The 27,813-nt window shown below is 37.6% G+C and overlaps 1 protein-coding gene across 2 annotated transcripts in view; it reads left to right on the top strand.

The window, feature by feature from the left end:
- The window catches only part of LOC101889778 (uncharacterized), a 322,816-nt gene that overhangs the window by 89,352 nt on the left and 205,651 nt on the right, over window positions 1-27,813 (top strand). Inside the window, exon 2 of one of the 2 annotated variants that reach the window (XM_059119920.1) lies at window positions 19,850-19,901. The exons of the other annotated variant lie outside the window; for it this stretch is intronic. The gene's annotated coding sequence lies outside the window, so the exon portion shown is untranslated. The remainder of the gene's footprint in view (window positions 1-19,849; window positions 19,902-27,813) is intronic. 2 annotated transcript variants of the gene reach the window in all.

Below are 27,813 nucleotides of genomic sequence, written 5' to 3'. Positions count from 1 at the left end.
GCAGGTACCATTATATGGGGGCTATACAAAGACGTGGACCTTCATAGCCAATTTTCCGTCACAGACTGTAGTACCCATTACAAACTATCATTATGCAATTTGAAACGATTCCGGTGAATAAAAATACCGAATATAGGGAGGTACCGTTATATAAGGGCTATAGCAAAACGTGGACCATTTTAAATACCAAAAGTCCCGCAGACGAAACACACATTTGAGCAAAATTTTATCAACCTACTTCAATTCGTTCGGAAGTTAGTGATTTTCCACAGACGCACGGACGTACGGTCATCGTTAAATCGACATAGAATTTTATGCTGATCAAGTGGATGAGCCCGTTATATGGGTGCCATACCAAAACGGGAACCTCCATAGACAATTTTACACTTCAAGGATTGTCATTTACTAAATCGTATATGGCGGCTATACCAAAACGTGGACCGATATACAGGGTGAGCTGAAAAAAACTGCAACCAACTAAGCCACTCGTCCGACAGCTGTTAAAATTATTCCAGTGACAGCTGATTATATTGTTTACAAGCGTACAAAAGCATTCTGGTGAGAATTTTCCAGGAAACAAGTTATTCGTGATGGAACTCAAGCGTGATAGTGTGATTTCTTTATATTTGGCTGGAAAACCACAAGTGGCTATCGTTAGAGCACCGCAGCATTTAAATGTGAATAAATCTTTTATGTCTCGTACAATCGCTCGTTACCTGTATACTGGTAGTGTAACCCCACAACATGGAAGTGGACGGAAGAAAACAGTAACATCAGCATAAATGGTTCGTTGATCGAAATACGCATCGCAGTGGCTGAAAAATGGCTCGTGAGCTGATCATATCGCAATATTCCATTCGGCAAATATTAAAATATGAGCTCGGGGTAAAGCCATTGAAATTCCAAAAAGTGCAAGAACTTACACCGCAACAGAAAGAAAATAGACTCAAAAGAGCTAAAGAGTTGCTTCGCTTGGCAGAAAGTGGTGAACTGTCGAATTTGGTTTTCTTCGATGAGAAAACATTCCTTGTCCAGCAGTTTGTAAACAACAACAACAACAAAAGGATCATGTTTACTTGCCAAAGAGGTCAGCAGAGAATGTGCTCCTTCGGTTGGGCACCAGAACTCAAGCGCCGGTCATGGTGATTGTGTGGGCCGTCATAACAGCCGATGATCGCTCCTTGCTTGTATTAATCGACGGTGGCATTAGAATAGATGCCCAATATTATAGCGAAAATATTCTGGAGGGTGTATTAAATCCTTGGGCACGCAAACATTTTGGTCGTAGAACTTGACCATTCCAACAGGTACAATGGCCACCAAAATCTCCGGATACCAATCCGTTGGACTATTGTGTGTGGAGTACTTTGAAAATCAAGGTTGGTACTAAAAAATACCAAAATGTCGATCACCTCAAACAAGCGCTACTCTGGGAATGGGCCAAAATACCGCAGAGCAATATTCGTGCAGCGTATGACGGTTTCATTGGCCGTTTGAAGGCCATAATTCGTACTAAAGATAGCCAATTCGAACAAATTTTAAGTTATTCTTAAATTTGATGCTATTTCCGAAATTTTTTGCTTTCATTCAAAATAATTTGAAAAAATGGAAAAATTATGGCGTTTGACTTTGTTGCAGTTTTTTTCAGCCTTTATCTCAGTTTCAGTACCAATAATCCAAGACACAATACAAATTGTCCTTTGGTGTCTACGACGAATATTTAGGGATGTTATTAACGCAATGTCAAAGTTAATATACATTCCTTTTCAAGGTGGAGACACTTGAGACCTTTACAGAACAATTTTCATTTCTAAGGATCTCAAATTTTTACGAAAAAATGCGTTGACCCCTGAGGTCTTTGGGTTTTAACTGACCTTCGTTTTTTGTTGGCCTCCAAAATTTTATGGAAATGTGTTTTATCGGCCTCTGAAGCCTTCCAATTTTTAAAGAAAAATTCTTTCTGGGACTTCTGAGGACTTAAGTATTTATAATATGTTTCTCGTTTGCCCATGCCACAATTTTTATAGGATTTTTTTTTTCATTGGATTCTAAGGCCTACAAAAATTTTTTTTTAGAGATTTTTCCTTAGTCCCTCATGCCGTCGATTTCTTTTAGAAAAAATTTAGTTTTCGTCTTAGACTTCAAAATTTTTAATGATAATTCATTCCTTGTGCATTCAAGATTTTATCGATTTTTTTTCGTTGGCTTCTGGGGCCTTCAAAATTTTTATAGAACATTTTTATTAGCTTTATATTCATTCAAATTTTTTTACATAAAAAAAAACTATATTGGTTTATGAGGACCTCAAATTTTTACCGAAAACATTTCCTTGACCTTTGGATTTTTAGAGACCTTGCAGTTTTTAAAGAAAATTAGGCATCTTCGCACTCCAAGTTTTTATAGAAAATTCTTTGTTTGCCCCTGGGTCTACAAAATTTTATGGAAAGTTTTGATTTTTTTAGAAAAATTGTTTTTTGACCTCTAAAGCCTTTAACGTTTTTATAAAAAAAATCTTTATTCGGCGTTTGCGTCCTGCAACTTTTTATTGAACGATTATCACTGGCCTCTGAAGCCTTAAATTTTGTGAAGATTTTTTTTGGATTTTAAGACTAAATTGATTTTTTGTTCGTGAGTAAATGTTGAAATATCTCCAAGTGCACCTAACATCCTTGGCAATTGTTATGAACGTACGCCCATTAATCCTCTGCTGCTGCGTTACGCTTTCCTGTATTTCAAAAAAAAGGAGTTTTGTTACAATTCTTGTCACTCTGGATTTTGTTGCGTTTCTTTTTTTATACCCTCCACCTTGAAAATGATGGTATATTAACTCTGTCATTCCGTTTGTAACATCCCTAAATATTCGTCGTAGACCCCATAAAGCATATGTATATATTTATAATCAGCATAAAATTCTAAATCGATTTAACGATGTCTGTCAATCTGTCTGTCTGTCCGTCTGTCTGTCTGTTGAAAACACGGTACAGCCCGCATTATTTGACATAGAGCGTCAAAATTTAGCAGAACAATTTATATTGTGATTTGGATGGTTGGTATTGAAAATGAGATATATCGGTCCACGTTTTGGTATAGTCCCCATATAACTATATCTCCCGATATTCCGTATTTTGATGTTTTTTGTCACATTTTTTCACGGATTTGTCTGAAAATTGGTATTTGTGGGTCCTTATTCGAGTGGCGAAATATTACATGTATGGGTCTATGCTTTGGTATAGCCCCCATATACCGGTACCTCCCGATATTCCGTATTTTGATGTTTTTTGTCAAATTTTTTCACGGATTTGTATAAAATTTGGTATTTGTTGATCATAACGGGTTCTAGCTCCGGTGGCGAAACATTGCATGTATAGGTTTTGTTATAGCCCCCATATAACGATACCTCCCGATATTCGGTATTTTGATGGTTTTGTCACATTTTTTCACGGATTTGTCTAAAAATTGACATTTGTGGGTCATAATGGGTTCTGGCAGCGGTGGCGAAACATTGTATGCATAGCTCCATGTTTTGGTATAGCTCCCATGTAACGGCACCTCCAGATATTCGGTATTTTTATGATTTTTGGCACATTTTTTCACGGATTCCTCTGAAAATTGGTATTTGTTGGTCATAATAGGTCCTAAAGAGTGATTTTTTAAGAGCTTGATAACTTTTTTTTAAAAAATAACGCATAAAATTTGCAAAATCTCATCGGTTCTTTATTTGAAACGTTAGATTGGTCCATGACATTTACTTTTTGAAGATAATTTCATTTAAATGTTGACCGCGGCTGCTTCTTAGGTGGTCCATTCGGAAAGTCCAATTTTGGGCAACTTTTTCGAGCATTTCGGCCGGAATAGCCCGAATTTCTTCGGAAATGTTGTCTTCCAAAGCTGGAATAGTTGCTGGCTTATTTCTGTAGACTTTAGACTTGACGTAGCCCCACAAAAAATAGTCTAAAGGCGTCAAATCGCATGATCTTGGTGGCCAACTTACCGGTCCATTTCTTGAGATGAATTGTTCTCCGAAGTTTTCCCTCTAAATGGCCATAGAATCGCGAGCTGTGTGGCATGTAGTGCTATCTTGTTGAAACCACATGTCAACCAAGTTCAGTTCTTCCATTTTTGGCAACAAAAAGTTTGTTAGCATCGAACGATAGCGATCGCCATTCACCGTAACGTTGCGTCCAACAGCATCTTTGAAAAAATACGGTCCAATGATTCCACCAGCGTACAAACCACACCAAACAGTGCATTTTTCGGGATGCATGGGCAGTTCTTGAACGGCTTCTGGTTGCTCTTCACTCCAAATGCGGCAATTTTGCTTATTTACGTAGCCATTCAACCAGAAATGAGCCTCATCGCTGAACAAAATTTGTCGATAAAAAAGCGGATTTTCTGCCAACATTTTGGTAATAAAATTCAATGATTTGCAAGCGTTGCTCGTTAGTAAGTCTATTCATGATGAAATGTCAAAGCATACTGAGCATCTTTCTCTTTGACACCATGTCTGAAATCCCACGTGATCTGTCAAATACTAATGCATGAAAATCCTAACCTCAAAAAAATCACGCTTTAGTTCGTGTGGTGAAATTTAATGACTTTTGCCACATTTTCCCACGAATATGTCTAAAAATTGGCATTTGTGGGTCATAATAGGTTCTAATGCTTCCTTTGAAAGGTATTAAAAGTTCGGCCCGGCCGAACTTAAAGTTTTTTTTAAATTGTTTTTCTGCATCCATTGTAAACAATTCCCTTGGGGTCATTATGCGTAAAATGGTTGCTTGTTAGAGACAGCGTAACCCAGGACAAAACCAACAAACCAAAGCAAACATAACCACAAACGTTTTTCTTTTTTTTTCCAACTGGGTCTTCAGAACAATTCCATTGTCTGGAATGGAACAATATCGTTTTTTTCTTCGGCGTTTGCATCCCCGTTTTCTAAGAGCAAAACAAAAAATGGAAGAATACACGCATGAGAGAGTAGAACAAATGAGGAGCAGAACAAGAAAGGGTTTTCAGTTTGTATTTTTCATGTCATGGTTTTCATGGTGTTTTTATTTTCAAGTTGCGTATTCTTCGGGTTGTCTGTCATTTCAAAAGAATAAAAAAATGAAACTCTTTTACTTGTTGTTGTTGTTGTTATTGCATCCTCTTTAACTTTTTTCAGTTCAGTTGTTAAACAATTAAAAGTTCTGTGCTCCCGTACACCAGTTACTTACAAATGCTAATGATAATTACGATGTGTGGAGGACAATGATGGAGGGGGCTTTCGGGATGACTGGTAGTCTTTGAAGCAATTAATTCAAGCAGCCAGTCAGCCATCCATCCATCTATACATCTGTGTGCTGCATTGCTGCTTTGTCATTATCAAAGAAATTCTAATTCTCTGCATTCAGCAGCCAGAGGGTGTGTGTGTGTGCCTGGAATGCATCCATTCATCCATTCCGTCTCCGAACCATGCCATCGAGCATTATGCCAAAGAAATTGGAATGATTTACATGTGACAGTAATTTTCATAAATTAATTGTTGCACAATGCCGATGTGTTGTCATCATTCGAAGATGTCTTCTTTTGTGGCGGCCACTTTGTTTCGGTTCTCCAATATTTCGTCAACGTCATTTCCTTGCCACAAAAAACAAAAAAACTTTGATAGAAAAACAAACAGTTGGGGTTTGGTTACACTCGGTTTTTCTTTTTTCCATGAAAAATAACTCAATGTCAATTATTGTTTGTACCCCCCCTCCCTCCTTCTCACCCTTTTTTTGTTGTTCGACATAATTAGTACTTTATGGTTGTAATTAGACAGGGCCCTTTTGTTAATTAATTGTTTTTTGAAAGCGGCAAATTTGATACGATAATGAAGACGTAAGTATTTCCATTGAAACAATTGCATTTTCTAAGAAAAATAAATTAACAAAATGGCGGATCTTAAGCAAGTTTTTTTTTCAGAATAATCCCATTTTGATTTTTTTCTGAAAATCTTCTATTAATTAAACTTTTAACAGAAGGTCTTTTATGCGAAGAAGACCTATCAGATGGTGATTTTTTTATTGATATAAAGTATACTATGGAGAGAAAGATATACAGGGTGAAAAATTTGTTTGAAGAAATGCAAAAATGTCGGAATTAGCTTCAAATTTTAGAATAAGTTTAGATTTGTTTGAATTGTTCACCTTGGCGGCATGAATTATGGATTTCTAACGGCCAATGAAACCGTCATGCCCGAATGTTGCTCTGCGGTGTTTTGGCACATTCCCGCAAAGCGCTTGCTTGAGGTGATCGACAATTTGGTATTTGTCAGTGCCAACCTGGCTTTCCAAAATACTCTTGACACAATAGTCCAACGGATGAAGCGAGGAACCTCATTTTGTGAACATTCTTGGGTGGCGCGTGCTGAGTGCAAATGGTGCAATGGTGCTGAGTCCTGTTGGAATGTCCAAGGTCTGCGGCCGAAATGTTTGCGTACCAATACACCCTTAATACACCCTCCAGAATATTTTCGCGATAATATTCGGCATCCGAAGGTGCACATTTTCAGCTGGCCTCTTTGGCAGGTAAACACGATCATTTTGTTTGTTTACAAATTGCTGGACAACGAAAGTTTTCTCATCGGCGAAAACCAAATTCGGCAATTCACCACTTTCGGCCAAGCGAAGCAACTCTTTAGCTCTTTTGAGTCTATTTTTTTTTCTGTTGCGGTGTAAGTTCTTACACTTTTTGGAATTTCAATGGCTTTACTCCGAGCTCATTTTGCTCGCGAGCCATTTTTTTGGCCACTGCGACGTGGGTTTCGATCAAGTCGCTACTTCACTTTTCGAACCATTTCTGATGATGTTTCTGTTTTCTTTCGTCCACTTACTTGACACCGGGCTACACTGCCAGTATGACGGTAACGGGCGATGGTACGAGACACAAAATATTTATTCACATTTAAATGCTGGAGAGCTCTAACGATAGCCATCTGTGGTTTTCCAGCCAAATATAAAGAAATCACACTATCAGGCTTGAATGCAATTACGAATAACTTTTTTTTTTTGGAAAATTCTCACCAAAATGCTGTTGTACTCTTGTAAACAATATAATGAGCTGACACTGAAACAATTTTAACAGCTGTCGGACGAGTAGCTTAGAGATGACAGCAGTCTGAAGTTGGTTGCAGTCTTTTCATCTCACCCTGTATACTGTAAAATCTGCCACGTTGTAATATTTATATTAGACTAAGTACAGATACGAAATCTGAATATTGACCTTGACCCACTCCACAAGAATCTCCCCATAAGGGGTAAACAGTTTGAACAGTCATAACGCAAGGCGAATACTTTTTATCTTGTTTTTTTTTCTTTTGTTTTGTTTTTATAGAATAACCTTCGAAACATTTAGCGCAAGCATAAGACTCTTTGGCAGGTATTCCAAGGCCCCGCAGAAGGTATTCTAGCACATGGATCCCTTAAAAGGGATTTTTTTTTGTGATTCAAGAATCTTCAGATGGGAGATATATCCTTGAGAAAATCTTTTATGGAGATAAGACCCCTTAGAAGTATTTTAAATATAGACGACCCTTCAGAAGATCTTTTACATATGATAGGCTTTTCAAAATTTGTTTTTTTTTCGAAGGGAAGTATATTCAGGAAGATGTTCAAAATAGAAGTTTTTCAATATGACGTCTTTCTAGAAACATAGGACTCTTCATGTTTTTTTTTTTTTTGCAAATAAATGACTTTTTGGAAGATCTTCTGAAGCCCTCTCTTTCATAGGCGGAAGTGAAAATGTGACAAAAATCATCCAAATACTGAATATTCGGAGGTACCATTATGTGGGGGATATTCGAAAACGTGGACCTAAACATACTATATTCCGGCACCGGAGCTAGAATCCATTAGGAACTATAAATAAAAATGTTTAGACAAACCCGTGTAAAAATCACCAAAATGCCGAAAATCGGCAGTTACCGTTATATGGAGGATACACAAAAAACCGTTCCTATACATACACTGTTTTGCGGCTAGTTCATAATGGTATGACTAACAAATACAAATTTTTAAACAAATCCGTGAAAAAATGTGGCAAAACCATCAAAACAACGTATATCGGCAGGTACCGTTATATGGAGGCTATACCAAAACGTGGGTCCATATAACTCGTTTTCAATGCCAAACATCCTAGACACAATACAAAATGTTGTGCCAAATGTTAAAGCTCTACGTAAAATAATGTGGGCTATATCGTGATTTCAACGGACAGACAGGCAGACAGACGTACATCGTTAAATCTATTTCGAATTGCATGTTGATTCTCAATATGTATACTTTATGGGGTCTACGACGAATATTTAGGCATGTTACAAAAGAAAAGACAAAATTAATATACCCTTCTTTTCAAGGTGGAGGGTATAACAAGTTAAAAAGCAGTAAGTTCGGCTGGGCCGCACTTTGAAAACTCTCCACCATTTGGAACGAATTTGGAAATATTCAAAAAATAATTCCATTAAAAATTCTGTTAAAATCTTAAAAATAGCGAATATAGCCGTTATATTGGGGTCTATACGATGTGGACTTACATAGGCATTGTTTGTCATAAGCCGTTACCAGATTCAAATTCGAAACTTGAAATAAGCGGTGAATAATGTAGCTAAAATCATCAAAATACCGTATATAGGGAGGTACCGTTATATCGGAGCTATACAAAGACCTGGACCTCCATAGAGAATTTTCTGTCACAGACTGTAGTTCCCATTACGAACTCTAAATACGTAACTTGAAACTATTCCGGTGAATAATGACGCAAAGATCATCAAAATGCCGAATATTGGGAGATACCGTTAAATGGGGGCTATACGAAGACGTGGACCTGCACAGACAATTTTCTATCATAGGCTGTAGTATCCATTACGAACTTCAAATGCCAAATTTGAATCGATTCCGGTGAATAATGTCGCAAAAGTCATCAAAATACCGTATATAGGGAGGTACCATTATATCGGAGCTATACGAAGACCTGGACCTGCATAGAGAATTTTCTGTCACAGGCTGTAGTATCCATTACGAACTTCAAATACCAACAATTTGAAACAATTCCGGTGAATAATGTCGCTAAAATCATCAAAATATCGAATATCGGGAGGTACCATTATATGGGGCCTATACGAAGACCTGGACCTGCCTAAACAATTTTCTGTCATAGGCTGTAGTATCCATTTCGAACTTAAAATATTAAATTTGAAATAATTCTGGTGAATAATCTCGCTAAAATCATCAAAATATCGAGTATCGGGAGGGACCGTTATATGGGGGCTATATGAAAACGTGGACCTACATGGCCCATTAACGAACTTAACCTGCCTACCGCCAAAGTAAATATGTTTAGCCTTCTATCTCAATAGCGTGATTGCAACAGACAGACACGCAGACAGACAGACGGACATCGCCTAATCGACTTAGAATCGACTCAATCGATCAAGAATATATATACTTTGTTGGTTCTGACATGAGTATTCCGAGGAATTACAAACGGAATGACAATGTTAATATACCCTCCATGCTATGGTGGGGGGGTATAGAAATAAAAAATCCTCTGTGCGATTTCAACTCAATTTTGAAAATCACAATCTGACATATTTTTTTTAACTGATTTGACATTTACTTGTCACACTCAGACAGAGCCTCCCTCAACACTTGATTGTTTTTATTTTCGGATTTCATGCAATGTGGTAATATGAAACTATTTCCATGAAGCGCATAGCCTTTCTGGCGTCCAAGAATGTTGGCTCAAGGAAAACGAAAACAATACTTGACAACCTTTTAAAGAGCAACTTCTCAAGCCTCAAATCTGCTGGACGAAATTTTTTTCTTACAAACAGAATTGTGACATTGTCTCCGGTTGTTTACTTCCCAAGAAATGAAACGAACAAAAATGTAAATGAAAACAAACAACAAAAGAAAATCGGCGTGTCGTCTTGTCCACAAATGAAGACCGAAGATGAATATCTTTTTACACTTTCTTTCTTCGTGGCATGTCATTTAGGGGGATATTTCAATTCGTTTCGTTGTGTGAGTGTTTTTGTGACAAAATTCTATTTCTTGCATTGTAGGCCAGGAAAGGTGTCACCAGCAAGATGGCATCAGATTTTGATATTAGGAGGTGGGAGAAAAAATTATGCTGTCATTAGTTCTTTAGATTGTCATTTATTTTGTAACATATTATTTCATGTTATTTTCTTTGTTTCTAACACTTATCGAAGAGTTATTATGTCGAGAAGACCTTCTGAAGCTCTTCTATGTCGAGAATACCTTCTGAAGCTCTTCTATGTCGAGAAGACCTTCCGAAGCTTTTCTATGTCGAGAATACCTTCTGAAGCTGTTCTATGTCGAGAAGACCTTCCGAAGCTTTTCTATGCGGAGAAGACCTTCTGAAGCTTTTCCAGTTATAGAAGTCCTTTTGATGTTGTTCTGGTCATAGAGACGTTTTGATATTCTTCTAGTCATAGAAGTCCTTCTAAAGCTGAAAGACGTTCTGAAGCCCTTTTCTGAAAGGAAGGCCTCTTCAATGGCGAGAAGATCTCTTGAAGTTCTTCTATGAAAAGAAGACCTTCCGAAAAGAAAACCTTCTAAAGCGCTTCTAGTCATAGTAGACATTCTGAAGATCTTTTAGTCATTGACGGCCTTCAAAAGCCCCCTTATGCAGAAGTTCTTATAAACCAATTCTCTGAAAAGAAGACGCTGAAATTCTTCTAAGGCTGGGAGACCTTCTGCAGCTCCTCTATGTTTAGGAGACTTTCTGCAGCTCCTTTATGGCTAGATGATCTTCTGCAGCTCATCTATGGCTAGAAGACCTTCTGAAGCTCTTCGCGGCAGAGAAGACCTTTTGAAGCTCTTCTAGGAGGAGAATGAATTTGGAAGGTATCCTAGGAATAGAAGACCTTTTGAATCTCTTCTAGTAGAGGAAGGAATGTGGAAGCTCTTCTAGGAAGAGAAGACCTTCTTTAGCTTTTCTATATAGATAAAACCTTTTGACCTTCTAAAGCTCTTCTAGTCACAGAAGACTTTCTGAAACCCTTTTATGCAGAGAAGTCTTTCTATAAAGCTCTTCTGGATATAAAAGTCCTTCTAAAGCTCTTCTATGCAGAGAAGACCTTTTAAAACTCTACTATAAATATACGAACTTCTGAAGCTCTTTTATGCAGAAGCTCTTTATATCAAGAGAAGATCTACTGAAGCTCTTCTATAAAGAGTAGATGTTCTGAGGCTCTTCCATGAAGATTAAACCATTCGCAGGCTCTTTTATTTATATGTTTCTAATCGACGTAGACAACCTGAAGGGTATTACTATGTATTCCTAAACATTTGATTTGAAGCTCAGATGAACTTTCCAAAAGCTTTATTTAATTTCATGTTTTCTGTTTTCCACTTCATTTAGCCACTCATCGACCTCAGAAATGATCCTCCCATGTAAGAGATTTAAGTAAATTAAGCTACTGTAAAGTGATTTCATGCTTTTGGGTATTGCTTATTTGTTTGTTTCTCCATTTTTTTTTTCAGATTGCCGGAAACAAAGTCTAAAGAGGATTTAAATGGATTTGAAACTTTTTTCTTGGATTTTCATTTTCTCACCCAGCTACCACACCACAACAGAGGTAACTGGAGCTTCGTTTTTTTCCGTTTGTGGTTAAACTCCGTTTTGTTTGTTTCTTTTTCTTTTTTTTTTGTTTCGACCGAAGTAGAAAACAATGGGCCAGACCACAGGGGAAATAAATTAAGTATCAGCTATGAAGATGCATTTCTATCCATCATCCACAGCCATCATTTAAAGCCACCATCAACCACATCTTCATGATCATGGCCATGGTTGCAGCCCCAAAGGGAATAAGTGAGAGTGATGTGATGTGGTTTGAGTGACATTGTTGTGTCGTGGAAAGTGTTTAAATATTTGTCTGCGTTTTTTTTTTTTCATTTTCTTGAGGCAATGCTGGCAAAGATTTTGTTAAGCTTTCCTAGAGGTGTTGGGAGAGTTTCCATTTGTTATTTTTTTTTCTTTTTTTCTTGGATTTTCAATTTCTATTTATTTTCGTTTATTTGTTTATTTACATTTTTAAGGTGTACCAAAATCTCTTCTGGGACCATAATTTGTGGAATTATGTGGAGTGGCGGCATAGGAAAGCCAGCCATATTTTCGATGAATTATGGATGCCATTTGAAAATCTGATGTTTGTTCCACCACCTTTATTTTCCTCGTCTGTTCCGTCATCAATTAATTCATTAACGACGGCCGGGGATCAACGGAAATTGAAACTTTTCATTGTTTGCTTTGTTGGTGTTTTTGTTATTAATTGGATGATTATGTATGATAATGATCTGAAATTATGGTTGTTATTGTTGTTGTTGTTATTGTCATTTGATTGGAAATGTATTTTTCTTCTGTTTTTGGGAGGTTTCAAAATGGGAGTGTGAAATTTTTCAATGGCCTGAGAAGAATATTGTTTCTTGGGTTTTTAATTCATTGCCTTGAATGAGTTTTCTCGCCAGAAGCTTAGCATTATTTTGTTGTTGTTGCTGTTGTTTTTAAGGGCGTAAAATTATTCTGGCGCTTTACTCAACTTTTATTTGATGACCAGCAGAGAATTAGCCCACATTTCCAAAAACGTGCTGCGTTAGAAAGTAGAGCTATTAGCATGGCCATAAAACATTTTTAATGACGCCCAATTCATATTTCGGTTTCAGTTTTGAGAATATTGCCGGATTAAGTGTGGTAGCTAATAGGATATTAATAATAAAGCGTGAATATAGAAATTATTAAAATGATAGCCAGAATAAAAAAGAAAAAAAATCTGAATAACATTTTGAAAACGGCGTTAAAGAAGAAAATTTCGATTGAACTATAAAATGGCGCCTAATCGAAATAGACGGGCGGAGGGACTTCGCTAGATCGACTCTAAATGCAATGAAACGGATTTGGTCCAAAGAGACCTAGAGTCTAAAACCGTTATTTCAAAGGGGCAAGTTTTGGCCATATCAAATGATATATACCCTACCTAGCCATATGGCTCAGAGAATGATAAGTAAATAAACAAGAAAATGCTGGACTTCTGCTTTTAGAAGAGCCTCCAATGGTTTTCTGCTTATAAAAGAGGTTCCGATAGCCTTTGATTCATAGAAGAGCTGCAAAATATTTTCTGGTAATAAAAAAGATGCAGAATGTCTTCTGGTCATAAAAGAACTCTAGAAGGTCTTCGGATCATAGAAGAGCTGCAAAAGCTTTTCTGGTCAAAGAAGAGCTGCAGAAGGTCTTCTGGTCATAAAAGATCTGCAGAATGTTTTCTGGTCATAGAAAAGCTTCGGAAAGTCTTCTGGCTAAAGAGGATCTTCAGAAGGTCTTCTCGGAATACAAAAGCTTCAAAAGCTCTTCCCGCACAAAAGGGCTTCAGAAGTTTTTCTCGGCATACGAGAGCATCAGAAAGTCTTCTTGGCATAGGTATCTTGGTCAAAGAAGAGCTGCAGAAGGTCTTCTGTCATAAAAGAGCTGCAGAGGGTTTTCTAGTCATAGAAAAGCTTCGGAAGGTCTTCTGGCTATAGAGGATCTTCAGAATGTCTTTTCGGAATACAAAAGCTTCAAAAGCTCTTCCCGCACAAAAGGGCTTCAGAAGTTTTGCTCGGCATAGGAGAGCATCAGAAAGTCTTCTCGCCATAGAAGAGCATCAGAAAGTATTCTTGGCGTAAAAGGACGTCAGGCATAGAAGAGCATCAGGAGTTCTTTTGGTCATAGAAAAGCTTCAGAAGGTCTAATTTTCAATAGAATACTTTCAGAATGAAGTCTGGTCATAGAAGAGCTTCAGCAGGTCTACTGGGCATAGTAGGTCTTTAGAAGATCTTCTCGCACAGAAAGGCTCCAGAAGTTCTTCTCGGCATAGAAGAGCATCATAAAGTCTTATCGGCATGGTAGAGCTTCTTATTTTTCATAGAAGACTTTCAGAATGAATTCTGGTCATAGAAGAGCTTCAGCTGGTCTACTGGGTATAGAAACGCTTAAGAAGGTCTTCTTTCAGAAAAGCTTTGGAAGGCCTTCTCGCAATTGAAGAACTTCAGAAGATCTTCTCTACAAAGATAAGCGTCAAAAGGTCTCCCCCGTACAGAAGAGCTTCAGAAGGTCTTCTCGGTATAGTAGACCTCTGGAAGGTCTTCTGGTCATGGAAGACCTTTAGAGGGTCTTTAGGTCATAGAAGACCTTAAGAAGGTCTTTTGGCAATAGAAGACCATAAGTAAGTCTTTTGGCGATAGAAGACCTTTAGAAGGTCTTCTGGCCATAGAAGACCTTCAGAAGGTCTTCTGACCATAGAAGAGCATCAGAAAGTCTTCTGAGCATAGAAGAGTTTCAGGAGTTTATTTCGTCATAGAAAAGCTTCAGAAGATCTTAATTTTCATAGAAGACTTTCAGAATGTATTATGGTCATAGAAGAGCATCAGCAGGTCTTCTGGTCATATAATATATTCAGAAGGTCTTATTTTTCATAGAAGTTTTTCAAAAGGAATTATGATCAAAAAAGAGCTTTAGGAGGTCTCCTGGGCATAGAAGAGCATCAGAAAGTCTCCTCCGTATAGAAGAGCTTCAATAGGCCTTCTGGTACAAGACGAATTTCAGAACGCTTTCTTTTCAAAGATCTTCGGAAGGTATTTTTTAATAGAAGAGTTTTAGAAAGGTCTACTGGTCGAAGAAGAGCTTTAGATGGTCTTCTGGTCGTAGAAGAGCTTCGGAAGATCTTTTGACTTTGAAAGAGTTTCAAGAGGTCTTCTTTTCAAAGCAGAACTGCAGTTAGTTGTCCACAGAATAGCTTCATTACGTCCGTATTAGAGCTTCAAGAAGAATTCGTGATTTTGGGGTGATTTGTTTAAAGAAGAGCTTCTAAAGACCTTCTCTGCATGGAAGAGCTTTAGAAGAGCTTTTTAAAAAGCTTTTGAAGAGCTAATATCCATTAATAAAGTTCAAAAGGCCTTAAATCCATAAAATAGCGTCGTTGAGGCTTTTACACCAAGAAGAGCTTCAGAAACATAGAAGAGCTTTAGAAACATAGAAGAGCTTCAGAAACATAGAAGAGCTTTAGAAACATAGAAGAGCTTCAGAAGCATTTGTATACCGATGAAAGTCCTCCATACCTTCTAAATGAGTTTTTTAATGCCTCCAAAGGCTTTTTTGATCTTTCTAACCTCTTGCCGAAAATTTTATAATTATTTGAGATTGGTATTCTAATTATATTTATATACGTAATTCAATATTTTTTGTTTTATTTTCATCTTCTCAGAATTTAGCTGCTGATCATCATCATTTGTTGTCTATCGTATAATGCCACCCGTTCATTGTACCTTCATTTTGAGTTTATTTATCGCCAACATAAATGTTATCTTTGATATCCATCTTTTGATGGATGGATACATTTTCATAAATAAAAACTGGATATGCCAAACATTTGTTGAATTTAAGAAAATTTCAAAGAATTTCATTGAGATAATATAAAACAATCCCTTTCAAAAGAAACGAAATAAGAAAAACTGCCAATGTGCTAGTTGTTGTTGTAATTGTTGTCATGTCTTTATAAAAAAAATAACTAGATATTCCAACACTGATATGATGTTGATAGACAGTTCATATCATTTGTGGCCATCGACCATTGACTGAGTGGGGGTTTACATTTCATCAGCATCCTTGTGTAAAATTCTTCTTTAACAGATTTGTCTGCAAATCTATTCATTGTATCTTCACACCCTCTAATAATAATATTTTTTTTTTTTTTTTCAAAACAAAAATTTTCTTGGAATAGTTTTTAATTTTAATCACAAGAAATAGGTATTTGGGATAAAAGAGAACGGAATACAGAATTTGGCACACTGCTCTTTTCAATGGCGCCCAATGTGGGTCCCAATACAAACCAAAGATAAAACCAATCAAGCTTCATAAAGATATAATTTTTTTTAATGTTTTTTTTTTACAAAAGTTCACATACCTACTTCATATAACATCAAATGGCGCCCAACGTGGTATTTCATAAGTAACGTGTAAAATATTTCGGGTTATTTCACAAAAAAGTTAAATAATATTAGAAGGATCATCGGACAGATGTATAACCTCAGCCTTGAGTTATGATTATTCAAACTGTTGACCCTTTATGTGGGAGTTTCCGAAGCAGTTGGTCAACATTGTCCAGTTCGTATCTGAGTACATAAAAATATTGGCACGTGCAAAAGTTAAAGGAAATCGAACATTTATATCCAATTTTATACGAAATCATAAAATCCATATTCATTTCAGGTAACTGGATGAGAGAAATATTCAGATATAGGAAGTTGTAAAGTTGTCGCTGACCCCTTGGTGGATGAGGCATCGGAAGGGGTTCGCAGACACAATACAACCGATCTTGTGTTAGTTGAAAAAATGGGATGAGTGAAATATAAACAGAACCGGATGCTTATTTCGGATTTTATGATCGTTTTTGGTAATTCAAAATTTTGGCCCGTTGTGGCGGAGAACCAGAAGAAATGGTACGATTTCTACTATCTTTACAACAGATCTTGTGCTGATGGAAATATTGAGATGTACTAAATCTGAATGGAATCGGATGTTATTTTCGCGTTTTTTGAGCTTAAGGTACTTGGTGGAGTGGACCGATATTGTCCACTTTTGGCACCTGTCTAGTACTGATACATATATTTGGATACAAAAAGTTGAAAAAAAAATCAGATTTCACTTTTTGTGTAATAAAATATATTTTTTTTTGAAAATGTTGACCTTTTGTGAGGGATGTACCAGAAAAAGCTGACCGATATTGCCCTGGGGTCTAAAACCTTTATTTCGATGAGGCATATTTTGAACGTACCAAGTGATATATAGGGTGAGATAAAAAACTGACCTTTACTGACTTTTAATTTTATTAAGTGAAAGCAAAAAATGTCGGAAATAGCATCAAATTTTAGAATAAGTTTAGATTTTTTAGAATTCGTCATCTTTGGCACGAATTATGGCCTTCAAACGGCCAATAAAACCGTCACACGCTGCCCGAGTGTTGCTCTGCGGTATTTTGGCCCATTCCCGGTGAAGCGCTGGCTTGAGGTGATCGACGCTTTGGTATTTTTTAGTGGCAACCTTGCTTTCCAAAACACTTCAGACACAATAGTCCAACGGATTTGTATCCGGAGATTCTGGTGGCGCGTGCTAAGTCCGGTGGTGCTGAGTCCTGTTGGAATGTCTAAGGTCTGCGGACAAAATTGTTGCGTGCCCAGGGCTTTAATACACCCTCAAGAATATTTTCGCGATAATATTCGGCATTTATTCTGATGCCACAGTCGATTAATACGAGCGGAGAGCGACCATCGGTTGTTATGGCGATTGCTGCCCACACCATCACCATGACCGACGCTTGAGTTCTGGTGGCCAACCGAAGGTGCACATTTTCAGCTGACCTCTTTGGCAAGTGAAGACGATCATTTTGTTTCTTTTTTTACAAACTGCTGAACAACGAATGTTTTCTCATGGGAGAAAACCAAATTCGGCAGTTCACCTCTTTCGGCCAAGCTCTTTTGAGTCTATTTTCTTTCTGTTGCGGTGTAAGTTCTTGCACTTTTTGGAATTTCAATAGCTCCGATTCCGAGCCCCGAGCTCATTTTTCAATATTTGCCGAATGGAATATTGTGATATGTTCAGGTCACGAGCAATTTTTCGGCTAATGCGACAGGAATTGCGATCAAGTCGCTTCTTGATTTTCAAACCATTGCTGCTGATGTTGCTGTTCTTGTTGCTGTTCTTCCGTCCACTTCCTTGACGTCGGCTTACTTGCTGGATTGTACCGATTCTGTCCATTTTCTCACCTGATTTAGCACTGACGCAAATATTAGGATTTGCAAAGTTAGAACAAAATCGCATTATACTTATAAAATATATTTTTTTTTGAAAATGTTGACCTCTTGGAGGGGAGGTACCAGAAGGAGTGGACCAATATTGCCCAACTCCGAAATCGATATATGTTTGATAATATTACGATGCACGAAGTTTGGACCAAATCGGATAGTCCCGAATGTTATCGTGCGCACCAGCCAGTCAGACAGATGGACATCGCTAGATTGACTCCCAATGTCCTGAAATGGATTTGGTCCAAAGACACCTAGGGACTAAAACCGTTATTTCGATGAGGTACGTTTTGCCGTATCAAATGATATGCTCCTTAGCATATGGCTGCGGGTATAAAAATGGTTCTTGTTTATTTCAAACTATCGCTCATTGGTATTATTGTTCTGCTCCCCTGAATAGCATAATCTGAATTTCCCCATATTATGAGGGCAATCTTGGCGTCCAATGTGTGGCTCAATGAAGCTTCTCTCCGATATTTTTTTGAAGATCTGAAGTCATAGTTTAAAACATTAAATGGCGCCCAACGTGGTGCCCCAAAATATTTTTAAAGTGTACATTTTTATACCCTACACCACAAGGTGGTCAGGTTATTATGTCTTTGTGCATTTGTTTGTAACAGGCAAAAGGAAACGAGATAGACCCATAGTTCCTTTTGATGATCTGCATAGAATCACATTCTGAGTCGATTTATGCATGTCCGTCCGTCCGTCTGTCCATGTATTTTTGTAAATAAAGTACAGTTCGCATTTATTGCCCTATCCCGATGAAATTTTGCACAAATCATTTGTTTGGCCCAAGGACGAATCCTATTGAAATTGGAGATAATCGGGCAAAATTTAGATATAGCTCCCATATATATCTTCGTCCGATTTGCCTTTTATTGTGCACCAAACGTGTAATATCAGTCCGAATAGTATGGAATTTTGCACGCACGATCAGATTGGACCTGAAAATAAGTATGACAAATTTGATCGAAATCGGTTCAGATATAGCTGTAGCTCCCATATATACTGTTCATCCGATTTGTCATATTTGTTACCCACAACCGTAATATGCACTCCGGAACAACGTTATTCAGGGAAATATATTAAATACAGCTCAGAAATATCTTTGCCAAATTTTATCGAGATCGGTTCCAATTTGGATATAGCTCCCATATACATTTTTATCCGATTTCAAATTAATTGCGCACCAAATACAGGCCCGAATTTAATAGATACAAATGTTTCGCATATTTAGTTCTTTGAACTTTAAATTATAATTATAATCATAGCGTGTATGATTGAATTCTCCCATAAAAACTTTTAATTGTTATGCGCAGCTCTACTAAATTAGCAATGTGGCCCGCCCGACTTTAAAATTTTCTCTACTGGTTCTTTTTAGTTTTTGTCCGGTTTCTTCGATTATTGAAAACAACTACACTATCATGAATTTTTGTGGATATTGAGGGCCAACATGCTACTACTATTTATGGCGCCTAAGTTGGGTCCGCATAATAAAACAAAAGCTCGTCATGTGTTTTTTTGTTTAAGAAATATCCATTCACTTTCACGAAGATATTTTTGATGACAAGCCAATTGTCTTATTTACCAAAATTTAAAATGGCGCCCAACGTGATACTCTCTTAAAAAAAAACACGGAAAACTTTCAAATATACATATGACAAAAATTTTATTTTTTTTTTAATTGAGAACCACCGGTGCCATATTTTATCCGCCATCTTCAAACTATAATATGACGACGGATCTGGCCGTTCAAATGTTTACTGTGTAATTTTTTCTTCGTAAATAATTTCCCTTAAATTCTTTTTGTTTTATGATTTCATTTCAGCTTTTTGCCAATTGTGTGTTTTTTTTTTGCTCGAATTCGTTAATAATTTTGTTTTTGCGGAATTCAACACCAATAATAGTTTTCGTTTTTCTCGATTTATTTATTAATTTGTTTTGCTGCTGTTGTTCTCTCATTTCAGGTATGTTGCACACATCACATTTAAGGAATTTTGCGGTATTTTTCATTTCTGGGTGAGCAATTTTGTGTTTATTAAACTGTTTGCGTTGTTGTTGTTGCTATTTTCGAAATATTTTGAGTTTAAATAGATCAAGTTACATTGTGTGTATTGCATTTACCCTGGGATAATTATAAATTGGAAAATGTTGAAGGATGAGAATTTAAGATATGTAAAAGAGCAGATCAAAAGAAAAGAGAGCAAAATGTTGATTAAAGTTCTTTTATCCGTAGAAGATTTTGTGAACCTCTGCTGTGCAAAAACAACGAATTGAAGCTTTTCTATGCGGAGAAGATACCCTGAAATTAGAAATACATACCTTCTGAACCTATTTTAGTGCTAGAAAAGCTTTTGGAGCTCCTCCATGAAAATATACCCTCTGAAGCTTTTCTACGAATAAAAACTTTCTGAAGCCTCCGGAAGCTCTTCTATGAAAATAAGAAGACCTTTGGAAGCTCTTCTATGAAAATAAGAAGACCTTTGGAAGCTCTTCTATGAAGAGAAGAAGACCTTCTGAAGCTCTTCTATGACTAGAAGACCTTCTGAAGCTCTTCTATGACTAGAAGACCTTCTGAAGCTCTTCTATGGTTAAAAGACCTTCTGAAGCTCTTCTATGGTTAAAATACCTTTTAAAGCTGTTATATTATAAAAAGTCCTTCTGAAGCTCTTCTATGAATCGAAGATCTTCTGAAGCTCGTCTACGAACGGAAGACCTTCTGAAGCTCTTCTATGAACCGAAGACCTCTTCCATGACTAGAAGAACTTCTGAAGCTCTTCTATGACTAGAAGACCTTCTAAAGCTCTTCTATGACTAGAAGACCTTCTGAAGCTCTTCTACGACTAGAAGACCTTCTGAAGCTTCTGACTAGAAGACCTTCTGAAGCTCTTCTATAACTAGAAGACCTTCTGAAGCTCTTCTATGGAAAGAAGACTTTATGAAACTCTTCTATGGAAAGAAAACCTTCTGAAGCTCTTTTATGAACCGAAGACCTCTTACTAGAAGAACTTCTGAAGCTCTTCTATGACTAGAAGACCTTTTAAAGCTCTTCTATGACTAGAAGACCTTCTGAAGCTCTTCTATAACTAGAAGACCTTCTGAAGCTCTTCTATGACTAGAAGACCTTCTGAAGCTCTTCTATGCAGAGAAAATCTTCTAAAGCTCTTCTATGACTAGAAGACCTTCTGAAGCTCTTCTATGACCAGAAGGCCTTCTGAAGCTTTTCTATAACCAAAACACCTTCTGAAGCTCTTTTATGAAGAGAAGAAGACATTCTGAAGCCTTTCTATGGCTAGAAGACCTTCTGAAGCTCTTCTGTGAACCGAAGATCTTTTGAAGCTCTTCTTCTATGTCTAGAGGACCTATGAAAAGAAGATCTACTGTAGCGATTTAATGTCCAGAAGACCTTCTGAAAACCTTATATGTCCAGAAGACCTTCAGAAGCTCTTTTATGTGCAGAAAACCTTCTGAAGCATTCCTGTGACTAGAGGCCCTTCCCTGGGATAAATACCTCTTTCATCCACAAAAGATCTTCTGTGAGTCTCCTATGATTAGAAGACATTTTTAAGTTCTTCTGTATGTAGGAGACCTACTGAATGTTCTTTTTATGCTTCTAGTATCTTTTGAAGACCTTCTATGGCTGAAAGACCTTTCTGAATTTATTTTGTGACCATATGAACACCTTTATAACATCGTATATAAATAGTAGACCCCCTGAAGCTCTTCCGTGGATAGAAGACGATCCAAAGTATCGGAAAATCCTTTTTGGCTGTAAGACCATTGAAACCTATTCTATGAACGGATAACTTTCGGAAGATTTTTTTTTTTTCTCAAATAGAAGTTCTTCTAAATATCTTTCCTGAATGGATCTCCCCCTTAAGCTTTTCTGTAAATGGACGTCTGAAGCTTTTTTTAGCCTTTCAGCACTCCTAGAGAGTTTCAGGGTAGAGTATTGTTGATTAGAACATTCATTTCAAATTATTTTTCTTTGATTGAAAATATTTTTGTAATACCGAAAATACGTTAAAACACTCCATCACCAGAATGGCCTTCGATTCGCCCCAAAAAGTTTGAGTTAAAGCATTGACAGTAAAATGAGAATTTTTGGATCCATTTTTGTATTTTTTTTTAGTTTATTTCATTTCACTTCTCTTTGCAACCGAACAATGGATTCAGCACAATGTGTTCCAGTTCATTGGAATCCAATGCTTTTTCTACTTCTGATGCTGCTGCTGACGATGACATCACTTTGTTGTGGTGGACATACATAAACACAAATGTTTTATGTCTGTCATTGACTAGCCTTTGATGTAGGCATATTCTGTTCCATTTTCTTGGGCTTTTTTGTTTTGTGGGGAATCTCCAAAGTAAACCATCCAGCAAGTCAGTCAGTCAGTCCGTCAGCCAGCCAGTGAGTCAGTTAGTGAATGGATGCTTATTATCAAAATTGAAGTGTATAAAAATAAAACCCATATCTATACTTCCGACCACTCATCATTCATAAGATAATACCCTATCCACAATTGTCCTCATTTTCGTGGCAAACCAACTTCCCAAAGAACCAAATATGCTCCCTTCTTCCTCCTCACCCCCTCCCCAAAAAAAAGTAAATCCATTTGGTTACCATGGCTATGGCATCATTCATTGATAAAATAAATAAGGCTTATTTTATGGATACTGTCTACATATATAAATTACTAAAAACTTTCATGGGGGGAGGGATATAGGGAAGAGACATAAGACGGCGGGAGGGGGGCAACTTGTCCATTTACTTTGTTAAACGAAGGGTGTTTGCGGTAGGTGTTTCACTTTAATATGTGTGTTTCAAAAGCGTATATTTCCAAAGTATTCATTTTGGCATAATGCTGTCAACATCTGCCGTCAACCATAGAAGGACATGCTACACTCCGCTTCACTCCACTCTGATGTAGGGTAGTCGTCTAGCTGCAATATTTTTACACGCCACATTTTGTCATGGTCTCCCCCCATTGAGTTGATTGTCACGTGGCATATGCTCTGGCATAGGGGCTTTCCCCTCTTCTGGATTCAATTCTTTTTGTGAAAACGCTCATTACTTTGTTGTGGCTATGGAGGGCTTCTTAGTACTTTTCCCCTTTATTTATTTTTGAAATTTCGCAAGTAATAAATAAACCCGGAAGGGAAGTTTTAAAATAAAATATATTTTTACCCTTTCCTTTATCTCTTATGCTGTTTTATATCTTTGAAAAAGTCTTTAGATTGGCAAAGGAAAGAAAAGTTCTGATAAATCAGAATAATCGAATTGTAATCTGAGGTTGGTCTTGGTGATTGATACTTAATTTTCTATGTGTGAGGGAAAGTGGCACCCAACGTAAAGAGGTAATGGCTATAACAATTAAAAATTTAATTCTCATAATTTCATAGATTAATCGAATAAATATTGGCCAATTAACTGCAAGGAGATGGCGCCCAACGTTGGGTGCATTCTTTTGTACAAGGGAAGCTTAATGAAGGTCTTTAGCCCTAAAAGAGTTACAAAAACCTCTTGACAAACAAATAGACTTTAGAAAGGCTTTAAACTGTAGAATATAACGACATGGATTTTCACACAGCACATTATCAATAAAACGATGACCTTTGCCGTTTAAGCGGCAGAGGAACTTCTTTATCCGTAGAAAAGCTTTAGCAGGTCCTCTGTCCATAGAAGGTCTGCAAAAAAGAGCATCGGAGTTTATTATAGGAAAGTATAGGAAGTTCTTCTATTCATGGAAAAGCTTCGGAAGTTCTTCTAGTCATGGAAGAGGTCTTCGGTTCATAGAAGAGCTTCAGAAGGTCTTATGTTTGTAGTCTTTTTATATGTGTTTTAGCCACAGAGGAGCTTCAGAAGGTATTTTAACCATAGAAGAGCTTCAGAAGGTCTTTTAACCATAGAAGAGCTTCAGAAGCTCTTCTAGCCACAGAAGAAATTTAAAAATCTTTTTAGCCATAGATGGTCTTCTAGCCACAGAAGAGCTTCAGATAGTTTTCTAGCCATAGAACAGCTTCACAGGTCTTCTAGCCTTAGATAAGCTTTAGATGGTTTTCTAGCCATAGAAGAACTTCAGAAGGTTTTGTAGCCATAGCAGAGCTTCAGAAGGTCTTTTTGTCATAGAAGAGCTTCAGAAGGTCTTTAGCCATAGAAGAGCTTTAGAAGGTCTTCTAGCCTTAGAGAAGCTTTAGATGGTCTTCTAGCCATAGAAGAGCTTCAGAAGGTCTTCTAGTCATAGCTAGAAGGTCTCCTAGCCGCAGAAGAGCTTCAGTGAGTTTTCTAGCCATAGAACAGCTTCAAAAGGTCTTCTAGCCGTCGTAGAGCATTAGAATTTCTTCTGGTCATAGCAGAGCTTTAGTGGCAGAAGGTCTTCTGGGTCTGGAAGGTCTTTAGCCATAGAAGAGCTTTAGAAGGTCTTCTAGCCTTAGAGAAGCTTTAGATGGTCTTCTAGCCATAGAAGAGCTTCAGAAGGTCTTCTAGTCATAGCTAGAAGGTCTCCTAGCCACAGTGAGTGAGTTTTCTAGCCAAAGAAAAGCTTCAAAAGGTCTTCTAGCCGTTGTAGAGCTGTAGAATTTCTTCTGGTCATAGCAGAGCTTTAGTGGCAGAAGGTCTTCTGGGTGTGGAAGTTCTTTTAGTCATAGAAGAGCTTCAGAAGGTCTTTAGCCATAGAAGAGCTTTAGAAGGTCTTCTAGCCTTAGAGAAGCTTTAGATGGTCTTCTAGCCATAGAAGAGCTTCTGAAGGTCTTCTAGTCATAGCTAGAAGGTCTCCTAGCCACAGAAGAGCTTCAGTGAGTTTTCTAGCCATAGAACAGCTTTAAAAGGTCTTCTAGCCGTCGTAGAGCTTTAGAATTTCTTCTGGTCATAGCAGAGCTTTAGTGGCAGAAGGTCTTCTGGTTATAAAAGAGATTCAGTGGCAGAAAGTTTTCTGATCATAGAAGAGCTTTAGAAGGTCTTCTGGTTATAGAAAAGCTTTAGAATGTCTTTCGGGTATATAAGGGCTTCAGAAGATCTTCTGGCAATAGAGAGAGTCTTCTACGCATAGAAGAGCTCCAGAGGGTCTTCCAATCAGAGAAACGTTTTAGATGGTCTTCCAGTAATAGAAGAGCTTCAGTACGTTCGGTTCGTTTCATTGAAGAGCTTCAGAAGACCATCCAGCCACTGATATTATTTTAGGCATTGAAAGGCATTCGGAATTCTTCATCCATAGAAAAGCTTCAGAGGGTTTTCTACCCACAAAATAGCTTCACAGGGTCTTCTAGCCATAGATGAGTCTGTTCTTATAACAGTTTTAGAAGGTCTTCTAGCCATCGAAGAGCTTCTGAAGAACTCCTGGCCATTCCTCATCAGAAAACTCAATTCATTTCAAGCGTTTACCTTCAACTTGAAGCACTGAAGGTGATTGACCAAGTTTCCGGGTTCACAAAGCAAAGAAATTCAATTTGTTTACGAAAATGACAACAAAATATAATCCGTCACTCAGTCTCGTTAAGCTTCTTAAATGGTCTAGTTGGGTGATTGGTTGTGTTACAGCACAGCAAAGCATAGAAGAACTTCGGAAGGTCTTTTAACCATAGAAGAGCTTCAGAAGGTCTTTTAGTCATAGAAGAAATTTAAAAATCTTTTAGCCATTGAAGGTTTATAGCCATATGCGACCATAAAACGGTCTTCCAGCCATACAGGAGCTTCAGAAGATTATTTAAGCATAGAAGAGCTACAGAGGGTCGTTTAGGCATATAAGAGATTTAGAATGTCTTCTGGTCATAGAAGAGCTTCAGAAGGTCTTCTAGCCTTAGAAGAGCTTTAGATAGTCTTCTAGCCATGTAAGAGCTTCAGAAGGTCTTCTAGCCATAAAAGAGCTTCAGATGGTCTTCTAGCCATAGAAGAACTTCAGAAGGTCTTGTAGCCATAGAAGAGCTTCTGGTCATAGCAGAGCTTTAGTGGCAGAAGGTCTTCTGGGTCTGGAAGGTCTTTAGCCATAGAAGAGCTTTAGAAGGTCTTCTAGCCTTAGAGAAGCTTTAGATGGTCTTCTAGCCATAGAAGAGCTTCAGAAGGTCTTCTAGTCATAGCTAGAAGGTCTCCTAGCCACAGTGAGTGAGTTTTCTAGCCAAAGAAAAGCTTCAAAAGGTCTTCTAGCCGTTGTAGAGCTGTAGAATTTCTTCTGGTCATAGCAGAGCTTTAGTGGCAGAAATTCTTCTGGGTGTGGAAGTTCTTTTAGTCATAGAAGAGCTTCAGAAGGTCTTTAGCCATAGAAGAGCTTTAGAAGGTCTTCTAGCCTTAGAGAAGCTTTAGATGGTCTTCTAGCCATAGAAGAGCTTCTGAAGGTCTTCTAGTCATAGCTAGAAGGTCTCCTAGCCACAGAAGAGCTTCAGTGAGTTTTCTAGCCATAGAACAGCTTTAAAAGGTCTTCTAGCCGTCGTAGAGCTTTAGAATTTCTTCTGGTCATAGCAGAGCTTTAGTGGCAGAAGGTCTTCTGGTTATAAAAGAGATTCAGTGGCAGAAAGTTTTCTGATCATAGAAGAGCTTTAGAAGGTCTTCTGGTTATAGAAAAGCTTTAGAATGTCTTTCGGGTATATAAGGGCTTCAGAAGATCTTCTGGCAATAGAGAGAGTCTTCTACGCATAGAAGAGCTCCAGAGGGTCTTCCAATCAGAGAAACGTTTTAGATGGTCTTCCAGTAATAGAAGAGCTTCAGTACGTTCGGTTCGTTTCATTGAAGAGCTTCAGAAGACCATCCAGCCACTGATATTATTTTAGGCATTGAAAGGCATTCGGAATTCTTCATCCATAGAAAAGCTTCAGAGGGTTTTCTACCCACAAAATAGCTTCACAGGGTCTTCTAGCCATAGATGAGTCTGTTCTTATAACAGTTTTAGAAGGTCTTCTAGCCATCGAAGAGCTTCTGAAGAACTCCTGGCCATTCCTCATCAGAAAACTCAATTCATTTCAAGCGTTTACCTTCAACTTGAAGCACTGAAGGTGATTGACCAAGTTTCCGGGTTCACAAAGCAAAGAAATTCAATTTGTTTACGAAAATGACAACAAAATATAATCCGTCACTCAGTCTCGTTAAGCTTCTTAAATGGTCTAGTTGGGTGATTGGTTGTGTTACAGCACAGCAAAGCATAGAAGAACTTCGGAAGGTCTTTTAACCATAGAAGAGCTTCAGAAGGTCTTTTAGTCATAGAAGAAATTTAAAAATCTTTTAGCCATTGAAGGTTTATAGCCATATGCGACCATAAAACGGTCTTCCAGCCATACAGGAGCTTCAGAAGATTATTTAAGCATAGAAGAGCTACAGAGGGTCGTTTAGGCATATAAGAGATTTAGAATGTCTTCTGGTCATAGAAGAGCTTCAGAAGGTCTTCTAGCCTTAGAAGAGCTTTAGATAGTCTTCTAGCCATGTAAGAGCTTCAGAAGGTCTTCTAGCCATAAAAGAGCTTCAGATGGTCTTCTAGCCATAGAAGAACTTCAGAAGGTCTTGTAGCCATAGAAGAGCTTCAGAAGGTCTTTTTGTCATAGAAGAGCTTTAGAAGGTCTTTTAGCCATAGAAGAGCTTCAGAAGGTCTTCTAGCCGTAGAAAAGGTTCACATGGTCTTCTAGCCATAAAAGAACTTCAGAAGGTCTTGTAGCCATAGAAGAGTTTCAGAAGGTCTTTTTGTCATAGAAGAGCTTTAGAAGGTCTTCTAGCCATCGAAGAGCTTTATAAGGCCAAATGGCCATTCCTCATCAGAAAACTCAATTCATTTCAAGCATTTACCTTCAACTTGAAGCACTGAAGGTGTCTGACCAAGTTTCCGGGTTCACAAAGCAAAGAAATTCAATTTGTTTACGAAAATGACAACAAAATATAATCCATCACTCAGTCTCGTTAAGCTTCTTAAATGCTCTAGTTGGGTGATTGGTTGGGTTGCAGCACAGCGAAGCA

This window comes from Musca domestica, unplaced genomic scaffold, assembly GCF_030504385.1.
Source record: "Musca domestica strain aabys unplaced genomic scaffold, Musca_domestica.polishedcontigs.V.1.1 16, whole genome shotgun sequence".
NCBI lineage: Eukaryota > Metazoa > Arthropoda > Insecta > Diptera > Muscidae > Musca > Musca domestica.
Note: the sequence above shows the minus strand (reverse complement) of the source record. Positions and strands in the feature narration are given on the sequence as shown.